This window comes from Pezoporus occidentalis, unplaced genomic scaffold (genome assembly GCF_034315485.1).
Source record: "Pezoporus occidentalis ecotype Australia unplaced genomic scaffold, CSIRO_AGI_Poc_V1 ctg186, whole genome shotgun sequence".
Taxonomy (NCBI): domain Eukaryota; kingdom Metazoa; phylum Chordata; class Aves; order Psittaciformes; family Psittacidae; genus Pezoporus; species Pezoporus occidentalis.
The window spans coordinates 232,518-248,396 of record NW_026913704.1 but is presented as its reverse complement, the minus strand read 5'-3'; positions in this window follow the sequence as shown (position 1 = coordinate 248,396).

Here is a 15,879-nt window from a genome sequence, read left to right as displayed (position 1 = left end):
CTGGTTACTCTAAGTGAAAGGAATGAAAGGCTAGGTAAAGCAAGATGTAAGCCTGCAGCCTAACCTAAAGCAAGTCATAAATAAGTGCAAAAATAAACCAAAATCATGTTGTGATAGCTGTGAAATGGATATGTGATTCAAAACACTTGCTCTATTCATGGCATTTATATATAAAACTTTTTTGTAGTTTAATGCATAACCTCAGTGGATTTTAAATAAGACTAGTCCCTGATGAGTGCTTGCCTAGTTCATGAGGCTTTCCTGCCTCAAGGTGTATCCCTTCCTTCTGCCAAACCTTCCTCTCCTTTTGCATCGTTTCGGGCATGCAGTGCATCTGCCCTGAAATACTCTGCATCTGGAAGTGGTTGCTGCACCGCAGCCCCAAGCACCACCAGAGGCACTTACTGCTTGGTTTCCTGTTTTACACCACTTCCAGCTGATTGCAGAATACTTTGCTTTAGTGTTAGAAAACTTAGGAGGAGCACATTGGTGGAGTTTGCACCATCTTTGTGCTTGGGATTACAAATGCCAGGCCATGTCATATCAAGTCTGAAAGAATGCTCGTAAAAATCTGTAGAAGGTGTGGATAACCCCATATTTTTAATAGTGGTAAAGTTGTTTTGTAGAATTCTTATAACAATGGCTTCAGTGCTGGTGGAAACACTCACCAGCCACATGAAGGTGCCAGCCTTCTGAATTTTCTTAGTCTGTCACACATACGGCCTGGTGCTGAAATGAGCAGCATCTGAATGTCAGTTAAATGGCTTTTCTAGCCAGCAACCTCACTAAAATTTAAATGCAACTGCATTTCAATTTGGGTTATCTTCATACTCAAAGTTGGGAAGTATCATTGTGAATAATGACAAGATGATGTTGTTTGTCTGGTGGGCACTTTGATGCACTTTCTTATACGTGTGTTAACATTGTGAGGACTAGTACGTTGTGTTCATGATTAGTAGCTGATTTTACAGAATGCTCAGCAGTACCCACATATTGGAAAGGAAGAACTAAGCCTTAAAACACTGTTGGCTTGCTAAACTCATCAGAAACAATTGCTACTGTGCTTTTTTTATTCTTGGAGTTTCAAGGAAAGAGCGGTTGTTCCTCCGTTGCACTGTTATGTATTAGACTCTCAAAATATGTACAGTTTTAAATTCTTCAACATATTAGTGTTTTATTGATTGAAGTCACAGTTCTGTCCCACATGGTATAAAGCATGTGGTTTTAAAACATTTGTCAGTCTTTGAATAAAAAATAAGATCCAACAAATCTGATAGCTGAAAGCACATTTAAATGCCAGGATTTTATTTCATTTAAATAAAAAAAGAAATACACTTCTGCTGCCATTATGGGAATCTTCTAAGAGACTAAACTGATGTGAATCACTAACCTAATTACTGTAATGTCAGAGCACTGTTTAAATGCATAGAAACGTTTATTTTCCGTGTCTAGCTAGTTCTCTAATAATCACTCAGATCTGGCAACGTTTCTCATGTAAGCGCTGATCATAAATTATACTTAGAACAAATATCTACAGTCTCAAGCCGCGCCAGGGGAAGTTTAGGTTGGATATTAGGAAAAATTTCTTCACAGAGTGATCAGGTATTGGAACAGGCTTCCCGGGGAAGTGCTGGAATCGCCATCCCTAGAAGTGCTCAAAAACCATGTAGATGAGGCCCTCAGTGATATGGTTTAGTGGTGATCTTAGCAGTCTTGGGTTAATGGTTGGACTCAATGATCTTAGAAGTCTTTTCTAACCTAGTTGATTTGATGATTCTATCTTTGGAAGATGGAGGTAAGGCATCTGACACTTTTCACTCACTGATTCTGCTGTCCTTAATGTGTGTAAAGCCAGTGGCAAGCTGAGAAGAGCGTGATCAAGGCTAAATCCTTCAGGGAGGCTGCTGAGGAAGGCATCAGGAAGGAACACACCCACCACAGCCCCTGAGCATGAGGGGCCTCTGCTGGCACCTGCGAGCAGCCACCGACAGTATGGGGCTCCATGGGCTTTTAACTGTTGAGCTAGTCTTGATCTATAGCTGCCAGATCAAGGTGAACAAAACAGCATGATAGGTGGTTGTAATGGCAGACATTATCAGGCATTCATATAGCTGGCTCTCATGGCAAGAGGGCTCTATAGCAAATTCATATCAATACACCAGTGGCTGAGCTGTGCAGATCAGATCAGCTTCTTTTATATTAATCTCCTCTTTTGAATACTCAGAACCATTAGAAGTCTAGCTATTACTGTGCCTGGCTTCTTTTATTAGTCTTAATTAAGGTATTCTTTTTAATTTTTTAAATTATATTTATAGTAAGCTTATAGTGAATATATTAGTAAGTTTTATGACTCTGTCCATGGGCTGGATATGCTATCTATGGAGTTGAAGATACTCTATGATGTGGGATTTTCATTTGAAGAAATATACAGGTTTAGTGTGGTTCTTTGGTTTCATTCAGCTCAGGAGCATTCTAAATCTCTGTTGTATGCATCAGTACTTTCAAGGTTATGTATTCAATCTTCAGGTTGGCATTGTCTTGCTTTAGGGACTTGAAGTTTAAATATTATGTTACAGCATTCACATGTTTATCACTCATCATGTACAGATGTTTTTATTAACATTTGAGTGCTTAACTGCCTACTAATTGTCCATTAAAAGTAGTTTTTAATATGAGGCTGTTTAAGGTGGACTGGTTTAATCAACAGCTCTAGTCATGTTTCACAGTAGTAATGTGTAATTTGCTATTTAATAATGTATTTAATCTTTAACTGTAGCTTGCATTTTTTTTTTCTTTCCCTGTAGTAGTTTTAGGTTCTTATTTTCAGTTGATTGTTGCATTTAAAACAAACAGAATTTTCTGCTGCTTAGAAGACTGCTCTAGTTTGGTTATCATCTTTTTAAGCAATTGTGCTTTTACATAAGTTTTAATTTCCTGCTGTTTGCTATTGGTGAAAACCTTCTTTAATTACCTTTTTACTAGGATTTAAGTGGAAATTTAGACGGAATTATCAAATTCTTTTGTGCTTTGTTTTATTAGTTACGAAGCTTTAGATGTGTTCATAGAATTAAATTGACTGAAATTTAACAAATTTATGCTGAGACTGATTTGTTACGCAGAAGCTATAATGCATAGTTAAAATGATGTTACTCACATCCAAGCTACAGAACTAGTTAGAACTAGTATATCTCATCCTCTGAGTCTGCCTTTTAAAACGGATTATTAGAAATGAGAAAAATAAGTTTTTTTTTTCATTTACCTAGCCCCCCCTCAAATAAGTGCTCATTGAAACAGTTAAGCCTTCTGTACCTTCATGAGGGGCAATGTTTTTAATCAAAACTTTCAGGTGTAAATGTGTTTGCAGGTTTCCACTTCTCGTTATTGAATTTATGTGTGTTTGAATGCTAGAACATGATTGCAAAAGCAGATCAAGTTTCTGGTGTTATATGAATACATTTCAGTATAAATTCACTGTGTAGAAAAAAGAAAAGTGGTATTTGTAAAACAGTTACTGGTTTATATTATTCTTACAGTTTTAGGGATCCTGTTTTTCATTTGATTCTTTTTATGCATGCTGCATGTTGGCAGAACTATACTTCAACAGGAGTGTGGAAAGTAGTACTTCGAATAAGGGCAGGGGGTTGGCAGCAAACATATCTATACTGACCAAAGCATAGGGTGGAGAAGGAAAGCCTTTCTCATAGTGGAACAGATTTTCTAGCACGGGTTTAGTCCCTGTCCTCTGCTTTCTACCTCTCTTTCCTGCCTCCTATTAAGAAATGTAGTACTAAGATTACAAACTCCAGAGCTGTTATACCTCTTTATGGAGTTTTCATAGTAGAAAAGCAGAGTCAATTTGGATAGATGGAAAGTGGTTGTTCACTTTACAGTAGATGATAATGTAGCTTTTTCAGAGCTATATAGAGTTGTATGAAAATACAAACACAATGTGTTTATGTATGTTATTCTAACTATGGGGTATGTTGTTTCTAGAGAGCTCATGTTTAGAAATACTCAGCTTGTCTTTATGGTCACTGCCATAACTAGAAGAGAAGAAAAGCAGTGCGACTTTTGCTATCCTTCATATAGAAATCCGTATTTTTTTATTCAGCAGGCAGCCATATACTTTCAGATTCAATGCAGAGCCAATTCCCTAGCAGAATTTCATGTTTCAGATGTCAAAGTTTATGTGGCATTAGACCATATGGAGGAAATGCAAACCACAGGTTATGTGGTTTGGGGATGAACGAGGAGTGAAAGGAGGCAGAGCAAAATTTCAGACTGGCATCTCAAAATTCTCAAGACTGCAGGCTGTTTATGACTTAGTGCCATAAACCGTGGGAATCATAACTGGGTTGATTTCATTCCCCTTCAGGGCCATACAGGAAGAGTTTACCTTAGTTAGCGTCCTAAACTCTGGTGTTGATCTGTGAAGGAGAATGAAAAACTGGTTTTGACTGTCTAACAATTGGTAAATTCTACCCTGAAAGAAGTTGAGGTTGCATAAAATATTAGCTTGGAGCATCTCTGAAATATAGACCAAGTACAGCAGCCAGTAGGTCATTACAAAGGTTGCAAACAACATATTCATCTATTGATTTAGAGTTATATTAAAGAAAACTTTAGCCAGAATACTGAAAGAAAATGTCTTATCTTTGTAATAGGTAATAAGAAATTATCTCATTTAATTTTTTTATTTTTACCTCTTATTTCTTTGCTCTTTTATCCTCCAAGTTATCCTTTCAATTTTTGTGTATGCACAAGCTTTTATGCCCTTAAGCCAAACTGTGATGATTTTTGTTGGAGGTGAATCACAGATCCCTTAGATTTTAGCATAGCCATGAATTATAAATTGGTTTTGCTTAGCCTGGCATGTTGGGTATCCTGCCAGAAGCACCTGATTTGCTGTTTCAGTCCGCACTGCATGCTCACAGAGCCAGCTGCGCTGATTGCTGTAGCATGTCATTCCATATCTAAAGCTGTGGGATCTGGTGTGGCAGCTGCAGCTGGCTACATGTCCATGGTATATGGAATTCACTAGAGAATGTGGTCATAAGTATTAAAATTGGGTAGTTTACTATGAATGCATCATATGGTTTATAGTTACCCTTACAGTTCACTTCTATTGTCGTAAGCATTTGGAAACAGTCAAATTTCTGGCAGTGTATGGATATTACTCAGTAACAGTATCTAGCTTATATGATGAGGGGTTTTTTTTGGTATTCTCTTTGAGTATACAACATACAATAGCATGTGATACATACATCCTTTTAATTTATATATACTAGTGAGTGGTTAGTTATTGCATGTAAGCAGCTTTCTCATTTACAGTCAAAAGAGGAAATAGTGTGTCATTTGTGTAAATGAGTGCAACTCTTGTGACATCAACTGTGTTTTATCTTAAGTATTTTATTATTTGGGAGTTTAGAATATCATATCCATGTGATATCTAGTAGGTCCACTGGCCTTTGCCCAAGTGAATCTCTGTTGAGTGGAGAGTATGCTAATGTCCTGGATCAGCAGGGAGCTGTACTTGCCATTCATATTCTTTAGGCTGTTTCCATTGAGTCAAATCAGTATATTGTCCTCGTGTGAGAAGATGTTTTAATGAGGAAATAAATCCACCCCCCCTCAGAAAAATAAAAATTGGTTGGGTGGTTTTATGATCCCTTCCCTTTGAACTATTTTAAAGTATGTAAAAATTTCCTAATCTTGACACAAAGGATTTATTTCAAACAAACTGAGTTGAGCCTATATATCTTCTCTTAAAATTAGGTAAGGGGTCATTCCTCAGGGGTCTCAATGTTTGTGCCTCTGACTCTTTGAGTACTTAATGTTCAGGAGTCTCCTAGAAAAACTGTTTCAGGGCTGAGTGTCTTCAAAAGCGAAACTGCAAAAGCATAATCTGTATTAAGGTGGTTAAAGACTGTGGAAAAATCCTAAATCTTCTGTTCCAGTTCTATGAACTTGTATTTATTAATCCAAAGGAAATTAGCTCTCAGTAGGATTTCTCTCTCCAGCTGTTTTAAAAGTCCAGTTTCAGAAAGCCTCTTAGAAATTATGTACCCTGATTGAGAGAGTGAAACTTCTAAATCATAATAAATCTAAGGTATGGTAGAGGTTTTCTTTCCCTGTCTTCTTTCCTTCTGCTTAGTGCAGAAAAATAGAGTGTAATTCTCAGGTGTGGTCACAGCCCTGAAATCATCTAAAGACTGCAATTGGGAAATCTGAGCCCACCGACTGAATTATCCTTTGTTACAGATCTTTCCTAACTTCCATATGAGCACACTCATATTTCACTTTCTTTTACTAGGAAGTGTACACCAGGTGAAATTCACCTTGAGTTATATACTTGCTCTTTGAGTCCCCTTCTCCCTTCTTTCTTAAGAGAAATCAGGACATAGAATCATAGAATAGTTAGGGTTGGAAAGGACCTTAAGATCATCAAGTTCCAACCCCCCTGCCATGGGCAGGGACACCTCACACTAAACCATATCCCCCAAGGCCTCATCCAACCTGGTCTTGAACACTGCCGGGGATGGAGCATTCACAACCTCCCTGGGCAACCTATTCCATCTTTCAAACAAAGCTATATCCATGCATTGCAGCTCTTGCTGAGGGTACATTTTGTGCCATCCTATTTTAAATTAGGTTTCAGTTTAAAATGAAAGCATCTTGCTTGATCTCAAGTGCAGAATATTTAGCTGAGCAAGATTCCTTTCAACCTGCATAGAGGCATGAGCTTGTGCAGGGTAGATACCTTCTCTATAGAGGTGTTACAGCACTGTCTCCCTGTGAAAGCATTATTTCAGGCCGAAGCCTTAAAATTTTATCAGTGGGTGTTGACTGCATTTCTTGCATTTTTAAAAAAGTCTGACAGCCAGCAAATGACGTGACAAAGAAAAAGCAGCTGCTCAAGGCGTCATGCTGTTTCAGCAATTCAGGCTGCTGCAACAGATTTTCTAGGACAGTTTTCAGAGGGACACCCCAGGACATTGTCTCTGTAACAGCTTCTCTTATTAATTTAGTGCACTTTTAGAAAGTGAGAAAATGGTAGGGTTTCTGCCCCCACCCCAAAGTAAACCTCATACACACAGTCTCAGAAACAAGTCTCCCTCACTGAGCGTTGCCTTTGGTACAGCACTGTTACTGGCATTTCTGACAGTGACTCTTGCCTTTATGCAGACCACTGGTAGAGCTGTGTCATAGTGGGCAGTGAGGACTGTCGGTATACAAATGCGAAACTGGAATTTGCCAAAACAAGACTAAACATTGCTCTGTTAAAATAAGAAATGTTCTCCTGTCAATTTAGAGGCTTCAGTTCTCCCATCAGTTAAGACAGGAGTGGCAAAGGCACACTGTATGGTAACACAAGTCATATGGAAAAAGGTGATAGATTAGATGACCCATTCTTCCATTGTTAATATCAGTTTCATCCAAATGCAAGTCACTATATTTCTTAGTGAACAGTCAGAACTCAGTGGAGAAAATGATGCAGCTGTCTCCAGCATACATACTCAAATCAGGGCCTGGCCAAGAAGCAAGAGTGGACTACCTGTAAATCACATGAATTTGTCTTTAAAAAATCCCTTGGGACTTATATTGTCAGGTTTTTAAAAAAAAATGTGTTTCTTGCTGGATAGAGGTAGAGTAAGAATGAGGAAGGAAAGATTTTTCTGGGACTGTAATGAATTTACTTTTTTTTTTAATTTCCATCCTTCCATTCTTGTGACTGGAACATACTGGATTCCAAAGGATGCGGGAAATGGTTCAACTTCAGATATAATTGGAACATAGGGCAGAATATGTAGAGATGTGTGCTTTTTATTTTATTGCTTCAGAGCATAGGTATACAGAAAGAGGGTGGTGACTAGTCAAGTTCGTGGAAGAAAAATCCACTGAGGGCACAATGATACAAATTATCTGAGAATTGTATCGCTAAAGCATAAGAGAATTTGAATGAAATATCACTGCACACTTTTGGCCACTGTCAGAGAAAGAATGGAGTCTTGTTCTGACTCAGGACAGTTGGTCTTAATGTGCTTATTTGATTTCATTTAATTTTATCCCATATCCTGTCAGTAAAGTTGTGGATGCTTTCAGAACACATCTCTGAAGAGCTCCTCACAGGAAGATTTTCTTCTTTAAGAATTATTATCATATAGATGTAGTTGTTTATTCACTTTCAGGTCACCAAGATTGTTAGCAAATTATTAAGAATTTTAATCAGAGTAATTTATAGATGGCTTTTTTTAATCTCCTGAATAATTTTATCTTAATAATGGACTGTAGAAGTTAATTACATGAAGAAGAATCAGATTATGATATGTAAAGGGGCTAGTCTAATTGGATCATTTCCTAATCTGTGGTTATAGTTGGAATTTTGGATTCATCCTGTGTCTAAGGCGGTTTATATAATAAAAATTTGAGGTGACAGTGTGGTGCATGATAGAAAATACTTATTCTGAATTGGAGCCTGAGCTACGTCTTGCTTAGCACACGACAATGGTATTTGCAAACACAGTACACTGTGATTTGCCATATCTTCAGACTTCACATCCTGGTTGCACCCATAAGAAAATACTAATACACCATCATACAAATTTAGAGAATAATATGAACTTGTCTCATCATTTTCATTACCTCTCTGAAAGTACTGTGTTCTTACTGAAAAGGTACGGTATCTTCTTCTTTAACCTGATTGAATTTGATCGAAAGTTGCCCTTCTAAATATAGTGTGTCTGTGGGGATACATATGTATATGAATAATTGGCATCACACAGATATTTTAAATGCTTGATGTTTTTATTTATGGCTTTGAAGGCATAGAGAATTGCTTACTGAATTTTCAGACGGTACCAATCTGGAAGGGGATCCAAGCACTTCGTAGAACAGAATTGCAATTCAAAGTATTCTTGACAAATTGAAAAAAGAGTCGTGATATGAAAAGCCATAGTTGAGTAAGAAGTCAAATACTGCTCTTAGGGGAGAAAATTCCTGAATGAAAGTTAGAGAATGACCCGTTATATAGCAGTATTGCTATCATAAACCCAGTGGTTTACAAGTTCCCCTTTGTGAAACATAAACTGAACATGAATCTGTAATGTTCTGCCATTGTGGAAGCAGGCAGGCCTCATCCTGAGATGTGAAAGCAGGAGTGTATTAAGAAATAGGAAGTAATCCTTCTGCCCCACTCAATGTTAATAAAGCCTCTGCTGGAATTCTTTTGCCACTTTTTGACATAAACTTCAAGAACTGTGGGGACCACCTGGAGAGAATCGAGTCACATAGAGAAGGAAAGATCCAAAGTCTAGAAAATATAACTTATGAAAAAGAAATGGGTGGCTGTTGTGAGTGCTAAGAATAGAGACAAGAGGACTTGTGACATGATAGTTCTTCAAATGCTTTAAAGAAAACTGCCCCCTCCCCTCTGAATAGTTGAGATTCTCTTTCAGAAAGTGAGATTTATATAAAGCCTTAATAAAAACTTCCCAAAGTAAGGACATTGGGAGATACTCTTTTGTATAAGTTTCATGGAATTCAATGAAATTTCCATCACTAAAAGCTTTTATGAACAAAATGACAATAATCTGCCAAAACCGGGTTAGGTATTTTTAATCCTTTATTGTGGTAGGAGTCTGATATTAGAAGACTGCTTGAAGTCTTTTCCACTTATTTTTTCCTATTATTTTCTGCAATTATTACTCATACAATGACAAAACGCTTAAGACTAAGCAGTTTTCTCTTTACAAAAGTATTGATTTCTCTTTTATTGACTTTTTGACGATGTTTAAAAAACCCATGTGTTTCAGTATCAACTTTGAAGTACAGTTTGCAGAAGTACATGTACCTTGCTGAAGGTTGATTCAGTTTAGGCTTTGTCGTGGTTTAAACCCAGTCAGGTAACTCGTTCACTCACTCCCCCCCCTTCTTTCCCTCCCCCTACTCCCGGAGGGACGGAGAGGAGAATCGAAAAGAATGCAACTCCCACGCGTTGAGATAAGAACAGTTTAGTAACTAAGGTATAACACAGATCACAACTGCTACCTCCAATAATAACAATGATAAAGGAAATAACAAGGGAAGAGAATACAACACCTCAGCACCAGACAACTGATAACTCGTGCCCCCCAGCCCCACCAAGCACCGACCGACACCTCCCCCAACCCTGCAGACACCCAGCCCTTCCAGCTAACTCCCAGTTACATCCCGGGCATGACGTGCTGTGGTATGGAATACCTCTTTGGCTAGCTTGGGTCAGGTGTCCTGTCTCTGCTTCCTCCTGGCTTCCCCTCCTCCCTGGCAGAGCATGAGGCTCACAAAGTCCTTGGCCAAATCAAAACATCACTGTTATCAGCTCTGTTCCCGAGCCGAAAGTCAAAACACTGCACTGCACCAGCTACCAAGGAGGAGAAAAATGACTGCTACTGCTGAACCCAGGACATTATCCACCCCTTATTCCATACCATTCACGTCATGCTCAGATCCCACATTTTCAATATACTCTTATCTTAGTGCATGGACCAGTCCCTATAAAGCTGCTGAGTCCATCTGGTCCATGATGCCAGGCTCCATCTCTTGTAACAGTCTTCCAGAGCAGGAGAGACTGTGTGCAGTGTTCACACTCGTGAATAACCTGGGCAATAGTGTCCATTGCTAAGTCCACCCCTCGATCATGAGTCCATCTCTGTGTTGCATCTCTGCTCTGATGGCCTGAAGTGCATTGGGCCCACCAGGCTCAAAATAATTCACTGTCCCCTTAAGCAGTTTCTGCAGCTTGTTGCTGGGGACTCCATACAGCTGCCTTCCATCTCCGACGCTTCCAAAGCACTGGAGGGGCCCAGTGGACTAGATACTTGCCCATACTGTCCCACACACCCTGACACTCATGACTGTCCAGCCTTGGGGAAAATCTCTTGGTTCCCCCATATCGTCGTCTAACCCCAGACAAGACCCAAACCTGACTCTGCTTAACTTTTGAGATCAGACAAAATGGTGGTGGGTAGAACACAGTCTGTGTGTGTGCCAACATGCTGATCCCCATCACAATCAGCAGGCAGGTCCCAAGGGTACCCAAAGGCCATTCAAAACCTTCAGAACTCTCAGTTGATGCTGCTGTACTTGTCACTGGGGCTGGTGTAGCCGCTGTGCTTGCCGGCTCTCCCACCACCAGCTTCTCTTTTCCTGAGTCCAGCTCTTCCTCCTCTGCCTTGCTGGGAAATGCTGCGTGGTCTCCTGCATCCTCCTGGGGCTCGGCGGGCGGCTGCCGGGGAATGCTCTCGGCCGTCTCAGGGCTGGCCTCGGCCGCGGGGCTCGGCTCCTCTGCGGGGCTCGGCTCCTCTGCGGGGCTCGGCTCCTCTGCAGGGCTCGGCTCCTCCGCCGTCTTCTCCCGCTGCTCGGCAGCCGCTTCCTTCTGCTCCCCGACCGCCCCGACCTCCTCCACCGGCAGCCGCCCCCCCGCGGCCTCCGGCCCCGCTCCCGCCGCCGCTTGGTCCCCGGGGCCGCTCTCCCGGGCCGCTTCGGCTGCCGCCGGCTCCCGGGGCCGCTCCCCCTCGGCTCCCCGCGGCCTCACGAAGATGGAGGCGAGGGCGAGGGCCAGGACGGTGAAGAGCAGCCGGACGGCCAGGTACAAGTCCACGGCCACGTCCGTCCAGCCCTGCTGCTGGAGCCCACCCGTGTTACAAGTCATTGCCATAAAGCACAGTGAGACAAGACCCTTAGCCCAAGCCCCACACTTGATAAACACTAGCACAGCAAATACCCGCTCTAAGTAATGTACTGCATTCTGAAACTGTGAGATCAAGAGGAACAACTCTGAGAGCCAATCAGTCAGCATCGTGACGAATGACTGTTAATCCAGTCAGATCTGTCGTTATCTCAACCCTTCGAGCCCCACCTTGGGCACCAAAAGAAACTGTCGTGGTTTAAACCCAGCCAGGTAACTCGTTCACTCACTCCCCCCCCCTTCCTTCACAGTATCACAGTATGCTAGAGATTGGAAGGGACCTCGAAAGATCATCTAGTCCAATCCCCCTGCCGGAGCAGGAGCACCTAGATAATGTTACACAGGAATGTGTCCAGGCGCGTTTTGAATGTCTCCAGGGAAGGAGACTCCACAACCTCCCTGGGCAGCCTGTTCCAGTGTTCTGTCACCCTCACTGAGAAGTTTCTTCTCAAGTTTAAGTGGAACCTCTTGTGTTCCAGTTTGTACCCATTACCCCTTGTCCTATCATTGTTTGCCACTGAGTAGAGCCTGGCTCCATCCTCGTGACACTCCCCCTTTATATATTTATAGACACTTATAAGGTCACCCCTCAGTCTCCTCTTCTCTAAACTACAGCGACCCAGCTCCCTCAGTCTTTCCTCATAAGGGGCATGCTCCACTCCCTTAATCATCTTAGTTGCCCTGCTCTGGACTCTCTCCAGCAGCTCCCTGTCCTTCTTGAACTGAGGGGCCCAGAACTGGACACAATATTCCAGATGCGGTCTCACCAGGGCAGAGTAGAGGGGAAGGAGGACCTCTCTCGACCTACTAACCACCGCCCTTCTAATACACCCCAGGATGCCATTGGCCTTCTTGGCCACAAGGGCACAGTGTTGGCTCGTGGCCATCCTGTCGTCCACTAGGACCCCCAGGTCCCTCTCCCCTACACTGCTCTCTAGCAGGTCGTTCCCCAACCTATACTGGAACCTGGGGTTGTTCCTGCCCAGATGCAGGACTCTACACTTTCCCTTGTTATATTTCATCAAGTTTCCCTCCCCCTACTCCCGGAGGGACGGAGAGGAGAATCGAAAAGAATGCAACTCCCACGTGTTGAGATAAGAACGGTCCAGCAACCAAGGCATAACACAGATCACCACTGCTACCACCAATAATAACAATGATAAAGGAAATAACAAGGGAAGAGAATACAACATCTCACCACCAGCCGACCGACCGACAACATCACCCCCCCCAGCCCCACCAAGCACCGACCAACACCTCCCCCAACCCTGCAGACACCCAGCCCTTCCGGCTAACTCCCAGTTACATCCTGGGCATGACGTGCTGTGGTATGGAATACCTCTTTGGTCAGTTTGGGTCAGGTGTCCTTTCTCTGCCTCCTCCTGGCTTCCCCTCCTCCCTGGCAGAGCATGAGGCTCACAAAGTCCTTGGCCAAACCAAAACATCATTGTTATCAGCTCTGTTCCCGAGCCGAAAGTCAAAACACTGCTCTGCACCAGCTGCCAAGGAGAAAAATTACTGCTACTGCTGAACCCAGGACAGGCTTCTACAATAAATATGCTTTTGTGAATTTTCGCCTTAGTGTGATATATATATATATTAAAAACTATGCAAAGTAAATATGTTTAGTCAGGATTAATAGAATCTTTCCCCATTGAAAAGAATGTTACTAGGTGCAACTATGCTATGAGTGCTACCCTGGAGTTGAGAAGAAGAGCAAATAAACACATTGGCATATTTTATAATGCATAGTGGAAGAAATAAGTTAGTGTTTGAACTGATTTAAATAGTCTTGAAGCTAGCAATTTGAATGCTTAAGAAACATGCTTCTGTGAATCCACAGCTGCTATTAAGACAGCAAATTCTTGAGCATCTGTGTTAGCAGCAGGTTTTACATCTTCATGGGGTTGGGGGGGCAAAAAGCAGTGCCCAGGGGCTGATATTCAGTTAAAATATAGACCTAGGCAATACTGTAATGCATACTTTACAAGAACTAGAGGCAGCATTAAAATGTCAATTAAAACTGTTAACATTCTTGTCATGGAATGAGTGTATAGCAGCTCACTTTGTCTGACATTCTTGCAAATGATGTGCACTGGGCATAAATAGAAGATATTATGGTCATGCTTTTCCACTGTAAACCATTTAAAAGTTTGATGACAGTAGAAGAAAAGCCAAGTGAACAATAATACCAAATAGTCTATCCATACCCACCAGCTGTTTACTAGGGTCCATAGGAAGCTATCCAGTTGTAAAATATGCCCTCCAAATTACCAAATGTGAGATTTTTCTGTTCCATCATTGTTTTAATGTTTATCATAAAGACCATTGAAAAACACAGTACCTCTTTTTGATGTCCCGCTGTCATTTTTGTGCTTTTTCATTGGCATAAAGACTGGAAGGTATTTTCAGACTAACCTGCATATGTGTCCGTATGCATGTACAGAGGGATGAGAACCTGTTGAGCACAATGCTTACTAAAGAACATTTACCTGAATCTTTAGTAGTTGCAGCATTTTGTTCATTGAACTGCTTCGTGCTTTGGCAGAATTTATTTTTGAGGGAAATATCTAAGCATCAACAAAATGTGTTTCTGGTTAGATAATAAAACCTTGGTGGAGTTGATCACTTGTCAGTCTTCCAAATCAGAACCTGACATGCACCTGCTTCATTTATTTGTTTTATGCAGCTTCTCATTTAACATACTGTTATGTTCAGGGGAAGCAATCGGGTTCTACTAAGCAAATTGCTAACACTTTATTTAGTTCAAGAAGCTGCAGACAGTAATGCTAGGCTGCAGTTACAATACAGGTTTCTATCCAGAAGATTGGAATATAATCAGAAATATGGCAAATTTTTTCAATAGAAACTCTCTAAAACAGAAGGAAGCCTGTAGGCACTGATGAATTTGGTGTCTAAAATGACTGTATGGGGATAGATGCATATTAAAATACAGCAGAGTTGAGACATTAAAAGACACACAGACCTTCTACAATTTTGGTTTGAGCTTTCATATTATTTACATGGATAAATATTAAAAATATTAAAAACCCAAACCCCAAAAATATACAGAAAACTTAGGCTTAAAAACCAAGTAAGTTTTTAGACCATCTTAAAAGACATATCCTTTTCATCTGACATTTCTCCTGAAATCTTTTATCATGTTCTGCCTACAGAAAAACTTGCATATCTTTTGGAATCCAGAAGTCCTGCTAGTTATTTTATTTGAAACCACTATTGTGTGCGTTGTTATTTGGAGTGACTTGACTCAACAGGGTATTACTAAAGAAAAAATGCATGATCTAAGAAATAATAAAACTCCAATTGTACTCAGTGAAATATTGTATGATACTATTGAATAATATAATCAAGTAACAGAACTTCATAGGATGGCTAATAAACTCATGTAGCATTTATTTCTACTCTTTTGACTCTTCTCAAACTTCTTAAATCAATCTGTCTAATAACGGCTTGGAAATCACTGTCAAATTCCAGTTCACTTTATGTATATATGCAGGTATGTATAATATACATAAAAGTACTTACCTATCATTGAAAGATGCTGTGATAATGTGGGTATATTGCTAAAGATATCCTTTGCTTAAACCTGTGGGGTTTACAAGTTTGATTTAATTATCTCTGAAAGGAGCTGAGAAAGTATTCTGTCCTGCTTCAAATTCCAGTTTATTTTCATTCCAAATTAACCTTTGTTCCCTGATTCATAACCATACTTTTTAATTGTTTCATTGCATGTAAAGATGTGACATTTTTGACTTAGCATTTAAGTCTGTCCCAAAATGCGTTGTTGAGTTTGGAGCTCAGGATGGGAATTAGGAAGTGCTTTTCTGTGCAGTATCATTTGAACTGCAGCTGCCTGCCCCCTGACAGGCACAGAAGTCACTGTCAACAAGATTTAAAGTTTCTGTCATGTTTACACAGCCACATAGAAAAGGGGGTTATGATTTAGTCAAAATTAAGTAGCAACAGTTACTGGCCCATAGCAGTGTGTATTAGTTATGATTAATGTTTAACATCTGCATCTTTCTGAGATATTTTAACCACTTTTCTTGTCAGATGAAAAGTGCACTACAGTATGTTTCCTCGAGTGGGTGGAGATATTTCAGTGCACTGAGGTTTCTAAAGTTGAGACTGAG